This window comes from Mus pahari, chromosome 13, assembly GCF_900095145.1.
Source record: "Mus pahari chromosome 13, PAHARI_EIJ_v1.1, whole genome shotgun sequence".
In the NCBI taxonomy this organism is placed as follows: Eukaryota; Metazoa; Chordata; class Mammalia; order Rodentia; family Muridae; genus Mus; species Mus pahari.
This window is the reverse complement of record NC_034602.1, coordinates 36,935,025-36,941,454: the sequence shown is the minus strand read 5'-3', so window position 1 is coordinate 36,941,454 and position 6,430 is coordinate 36,935,025. Positions and strand designations below refer to the sequence as shown.

General features: G+C 44.3%; 1 pseudogene; it reads left to right on the top strand.

Moving 5' to 3' along the window:
- Positions 1-1,062, top strand: part of LOC110330292 — a 65,660-nt pseudogene extending 64,598 nt beyond the window's left edge.
- The last annotated feature ends 5,368 nt before the right edge of the window (positions 1,063-6,430 follow it).

Sequence of the window (6,430 nt, the reverse complement as noted above, 5' to 3'; positions counted from 1 at the left end):
AGGGGCCTCTCTTCCCAATGATGGCTGACTGGGCCATCTTTGTTTTCAACTCTTAAGAAGCCAAAGTCTATTCATCTGTAATACATGGGGGTCCGGAGATCAAAACACAGTCCTTCTCCTCTGAAAATTCACAATCCAGATAGGGACACAAGCCAGTTATCTACAAATCGATGCGGTCCGTGACCCTGTTTCTAGGAACCAGCAGAGGAAAGCAGCACCCAGCTTAAAGAAGACTTCTGAGTGAAAGTCACGCTGAAGCATGGAGTGAAACAGTTCTCTGTGAGGAAGAGAGAATCAAGGCCCCAAAGGAAAGACTTGGGGAAAGAGAGTATGGTTTTTCAATAACGTAGAGGCAGGTGCTATCAAGTAGTTTGGGAAAGTACAGTACTTTTATACGGGGAGAAGGGACTGAAAGGGCAGGAAGGGAACATATCTGGAAGGCTCTCCTCAGGTAGTGAAGGTGACTGATGGGAAAGAGATACGCTCCACTGTAGCAATGTCATGTATGTTGGCTTTTCTTGCTGTTGGGAGAAAGGGTTTATTTTCGTTCAGAGCTTGAAGGTAGGCATCACAGCGGGGAAGGCAGGAGTGTGGGGCAGCTAGTCACCCAGCACCCCAACTCTGGAAGCAGAGATGAATGTAGTTCTCGCCTCTCTTCTCTTGGTATTCAGCCCAAGTCCAGGCCTCCAGTCCATAGAATGGTGTTGGCCACTTTCAGAGTGGGTCCTCTGTCTCTCTGAAAGCACCTCATAGACATGCAGGGGCATGTTTCCAGATGAGCTGACAATGAGCAATTGCCAATTTTTGCTAAACTTGAAGGACAAACAGGACAAATCTAGGAGGCAGTGGGGACTGAATGATCAAAACCAAAGAGAAAGCTGGGGCCAGATTCTTATACTTGTTTGTGTCTCTACACATCAATAGTATTTGAAAGTCTCCTCCCTAGTGATTACTATTGACGTCCTAGAAGTGAATCAAGTATCCAAGAACCAGAAAGAGCAGATCAAAGAACAAGACAAAAGCAGAGCCGTTGGCAATGATGTCTACAACCACCACAGTTAACTGGAGGAGCCAGTATGGAACTCAAAACAAGAATGGTCAGGGACACTCAAGAACTAGAAGTGCTTTAACAAACAGCCAGCATCACAAAGAAGGCTCAATGACAGAGACTGGCAGGCAATGCCAGACGCCAAAAGACATTAAAGACAGTAAAATAAAGACAAGCCATCAAATGACATACAGCATAGTTCCCTGCTGTGCTGGTAAGCCTTATGTTGACTTGACACAAGCTAGAGTCATTTGGAAAGGGAGAACCTTAACTGAGAAAGTGCCTCCATCAGATTGGACTATAACTGGCCTCCTTGATAATTGCCCTGGTTGATGTGGGAGGGCTCAACCCACTGCTGCTCCTGGACTGGTTGGTTGTCCTGGTCCTATATAAGGAAAAAGTCCAAGCTAGTCAGGAGGGACAAGGCAGTATACAGCACTCCCCCATGGCCTTGGCTTCAGTTTCTGCCTCTAGGTTCCTTCCTTGAGTTTCTGCTTTTGCTTCCTTTGATGTAATATGGAAGTGGAAGTGAAATAAGCCCTTTCCTTCCCAAGGTACCTTTGGGTCACAGTGTTTATTACAGCAACAGAAACCCTGACTAAGACGCCGGTAACCTTTGGAAGAAAGATTCAGTAGAGGTTAGGACAAATAGGGTGAGTGTGGAAATGTAAGAGCAGAGAGAATGGACTCCAAGTGTGGGGACCACCCAGCCTTTGTTGCCAACACTTCCCATCTTCCTGGCTAGCACCTGCCTTCACTGCATGCTCCTAGAATTCTGTTCTGTTCTATTGTCATTGTTGTTGTTGTTGTTGTTGCTGCTGCTGCTGCTGCTGCTGCTGCTGCTGCTGCTGTTGTTATTGCTACTGTCTGCTGTCTCAGTGTGACTACATTTCTTGCCAACCACAATTCTAGTATTTAACCAGCTGGTCCTACACTAGGGACTAAGTTATCAAGTAGGCATCATGAGATATGGAATGGAAAGAGTTGATTAGATGTGATGTCATGTATTCCATACCATGAACAGGATCTCTTGAAGGACACCATTTTGGCAAAATTCTCACCAATCTGTTAACAGTGGTCACTGATAGGGTGCTGCCTAGTGAGAGGTGACAGCTGGGGGCACCATCTGCTGTTACCATGTATGTAAATGTTATTGCAATGGATGGTACAAATGGTTTACTTAATGTTTTCTTCTAATGTTGAGCATTCTAGTCTAAAAGCAAAACGAAGAGAAATGTCCTCTGTTCTTGTAATCTGAAGATATATTATTTGGCCAGGGCTATCTATATTTCTTATTTTCTTTATGTCTCCTTCCCCCCTCCCCTCCATGATTCTTTGGCAGTCAGAATTAACTCAATGGAAATCTTGGCAAACTCTCAGTCAGACATTTGTTCTTTTTAATGTCATGGCCACGTCTAGATAATTGTTTTCCTATACCAATTGGTATCTAGCTTTTAATGTAATTGGATCTTTGCATAGCCAAAAACCACTTAATGTAAATTGAAGCAATGACTCCACTTGATTAACTCAAAATGATAATCCGGGTCCTTCTGAGAGTCAGTGCAGTTAATTGGGGCTCCATCTTCATAATTCTCTTTGTAGAGACCAACAGTTGAAACAAGTGGCACCAAGAAGCGTATGATAATTAGCTATTTAACCTAACCCTTGCCACTTATGATGGTAATAAACGACACCAATAACAAACAAATTAACCACTGCTCCCCCAGAGCCGATCAATCACCAAGTTATGACAAGCCCACTTCCTACTCCTTGAATCTCCATCCCTGCTGCATCCTGCCTGCTTCTTTTCTTCTCTGAACCATAGCAGCATCTCCTTCGCCTCTCTATTTGCTCCTCCTACATATGTCCTCTAAGTCAGACATAACAATGAATCCAAGCCATAGAATGGTTAAGCTCTTCAGTGTAGTAAGAATAATGGTCAGTTTCTGCTATGGTGCTTATGAGTCTTAGGAGTCCAGGCTCAAAGTGCACCAAATTCAGTTTATTCGTCTGGAGCTGAGGTTGTTATGCAGAGTTCAGATCACTGCCAGACTTTACTCTCTTTGGGTGAATTTCTCTCTGGGACCTTCATGCTGTCTTCTGTCCCTGCCCCATTGATCAGGACCACCATTTTCCTTTGTGTCAAGATTTCTAGTCTTAACCATTTGGCCTGTGTGGAGGCTGCAGGATCTCCATAGACAGACTCATAGAATATGCAGTGGGGGAGGGTGTTGGGGTGAATGGAGACAGACATGTACAGGCCAGAGGTCAACTTCTTGTGCTCTCTCACAGATGCCTTTTGCCTTGATTTTTGAGATAAGATCTCTCTCTTGGATCTGGTGTTTGCCAATCTCCTTAGGCTGGGTGGCCAGGCAGTCAAATCCGTCTGCCTCTGCAGTGTTAGGATTACAAATACTCACCACGTCACCCGGCCTTTCCACATCAGTTCTGGGCATTAACTCAGGGCCTCTGCTTGGGCAGCAAACACTTCACTTAAATAAGTTGCTTTCCAGCCCCGAACAGCAGAATTTTTTTCTCAAAAGTTAACTGTGTCTTTTCTTTTCTTTTTTAAAGATTTATTTATTTATTCATTCATTCATTTATTATTTCATGTATGTGAGTACACTGTTGTCGTCTTCAGACACTCTAGAAGAGTGTGTCAGATCCCATAATAGATGGTTGTGAGCCATCATGTGATTGCTGGGAATTAAATCAGGACCTCTAGAAGAGCAGCCAGTGCTCTTAACCATTGAGCCATCTCTCCAGCCCCCATTGTATCTTTTCTTCTATCTCGTAGAGAATTATACTCCAATCTGATTTTCTATGTCACTGCTTTTTAAGAGGGTATTTCTTTTCATTGCTAGCACATTTACTTCTTTGACCCATATGTGTATGTGATAGGGAGGGGCTTGCCCATGCCACAGCACACAGATGGGGGTCAGGAGACAGCTTGTTGGAGTCAGTTCTCTCCTTCCATCACATGGGATCTGGGGATTAAACTCACGTCATCAGGCTTGGTTTCAGGTGCTTTTTGCACTGAGCCAACCCACCAATCCTCTGTGTTCATTTCTTGATAAAAATTTCCACCCAGCAGGCACTCTATTACACCCACATAATTGGGTTTGTATAAAATTCCAACTCACTATGAGCACACATATATCTGAAGTTTCACATCTCTGCTTAGAAAATTCATTTCCTGTCCATTCCCTTTAATAGTGGCATTGCTGTTTCATAGGAGGTCTTCCAGGCCCTTCTGTCCGGTGAATAGCCCTGAGTACAGGACCGTCTCTGACTTTTTAACCAGAACCCAAACAAATGAGACCATTCAACTAACGGATTACTGTTCCTTCTCTAGCAGATTTCCCGCAAAAGGGAGGGAAACCCTTCCGGTAGATTTCTCAGAGACTGTTTACACGGGCTACTGAAACAGCATCCACGGGGACCTCTGTCTCACACAGAGAGACATTTCTGCAGTTCTCAGGTGCTACCCATCACTTGTAAGGCAAGACTGTCAAACTCAGTCAAGTCCTTTTTATCATGTGTAACCCTACTTCTGGAAGATTTTATCCAGGCATCCCGAATACAATAGTTTCAGAGAGAGACTTTCCCCAGAAGAGACAGAAGAGAACCTCTGGAGTAGAAGTCCTCACATAGCAAGGCATCCTCAGTTAGCAAGGTGGGCATCCCCGGAGGCCTGTAAGCATGGGGAGGTATTACCCCGTGTATGTGGTCAAGTCCCCTGGCTTTATGAGATTTCTACAAGCTGAAGCAGACAAGGAACTTACATGAGGACATTAGGATGTTCTGGGATCTCGGAGATGATCAGGGAGTCATATGTGGAGGCTCTCTAGCGGAGTACAGTGAAACCCATGGTGAGTGGTTCTGCCCACTTGTTCTGAAATTGTTTAGAGTGAGTAAGAACACTTTAGTGGTCAGAGAGATGGCTCAGTGATGAAGTGCACACTACTCTTGCAGAGGACCCTGCTTTGGTTCCCAGCACCCATGTAGGATGGTTCACAACTGCTAACTGCCACTAGCCCCAGATCCAGGCCATAAGCCTTCTTCTGTCTTCTACTGGCACTAACTTCTGAGCACAATCCCCACCTCGCACACACAATTAAAGATAAAAACAACAAAAAGAGAGCTGTGGACTCTCTTTACCTTAGTTTTCTTTGTGAAATAAGAACCTTGTAAACCAGCGTTTAGCCTCGCTTGCTTTAGCTGCCTGAGAAATTGACCTTCAAGTGAGCATTAGCAATATCTACTTCCTTTCAAGTATCACCTTCTTTATATTTATTTTATATTTATATATTCACAAATCAAGGAGGAAATTCCAAATGAGTAAATTAAGAACAAATTAGCACCAAGCATGGTGGCACTTGCCTTTAATTACAGCACTTGGGAGGCAGAAGCAGGCAGATCTCTGGGAGTGTGAGGCCAGCCTGGCCTGCAAAGTAAGTTCCAGGACAGTTAGGGCTGTTTTATATATAAAGAAATCTTGTCTTAAAAAATCAAATAGATAGATAGATAGATAGATAGATAGATAGATAGATAGATGATAAGAAATAAAGAAAATTATATATCAATTAACAGCTTCTGACACATACAAAAAAAGGCATAAAATTGCCAGTGACTGCTAAGAACAATCTTGAAGATCCAAAAACCAAGCATTTGCTGTTTCTCTTAGTAGGGCTCCTGTCCTCTTAAGTCATCATCCTTTAGGTACCTAAAGAAAAAGCAATAGCAGCAGCAGCAGCAGCAGCAGCAGCAGCAGCAGCAGCAGCAGCAGCAGCAGCAGCAGCGTGTCCAACCACAGGACAGACAGTCCTCTTTTCTAGCTGAGGTTTTATAACTCAAGAAGAAAGTGTTTGTACTTAATGTTCAGGGTCATTGACTATATCCTGTCCCTCCCAGAAAGGGAAGCAAACATAAAGAGTAAATAGCAATCCTCCTGTAGGGTGTAGGAATCTCCCAGAGTCTGACACTTCCACTGGAGTCTCTGAAGGCTGTTGAGACACACGGGACAGGGACAAGCTAACTCCACTCTTACAGCCTCACCTGGACCCCATCACATCCCTCTTGCTCATTTCTAACCACTTTAGAAGCAAAGTAAGCATCCGCACTTTGGTCATCTCTTGAATTGTTACAGAGCTCTCAGGAGGTTCCGTGATGTTGTGTGGGGAGGGGAGGAAGGGCTCTGAACACAAGGAAGTCCTATGGGAGCCACATTCAGAGCAAGTGTGGTGACTGCCCACCTACGGAGTGTGGGTGAAGGGAGTATCTGCCCATGCTGCCTGTGCATGGAGGTGGCTAAGTGTGGAGCAGATAGCAAAAAGTAGCAGTAAAAGACACAAAGGGCAGGATTGGCAAAGTTTCCACTAA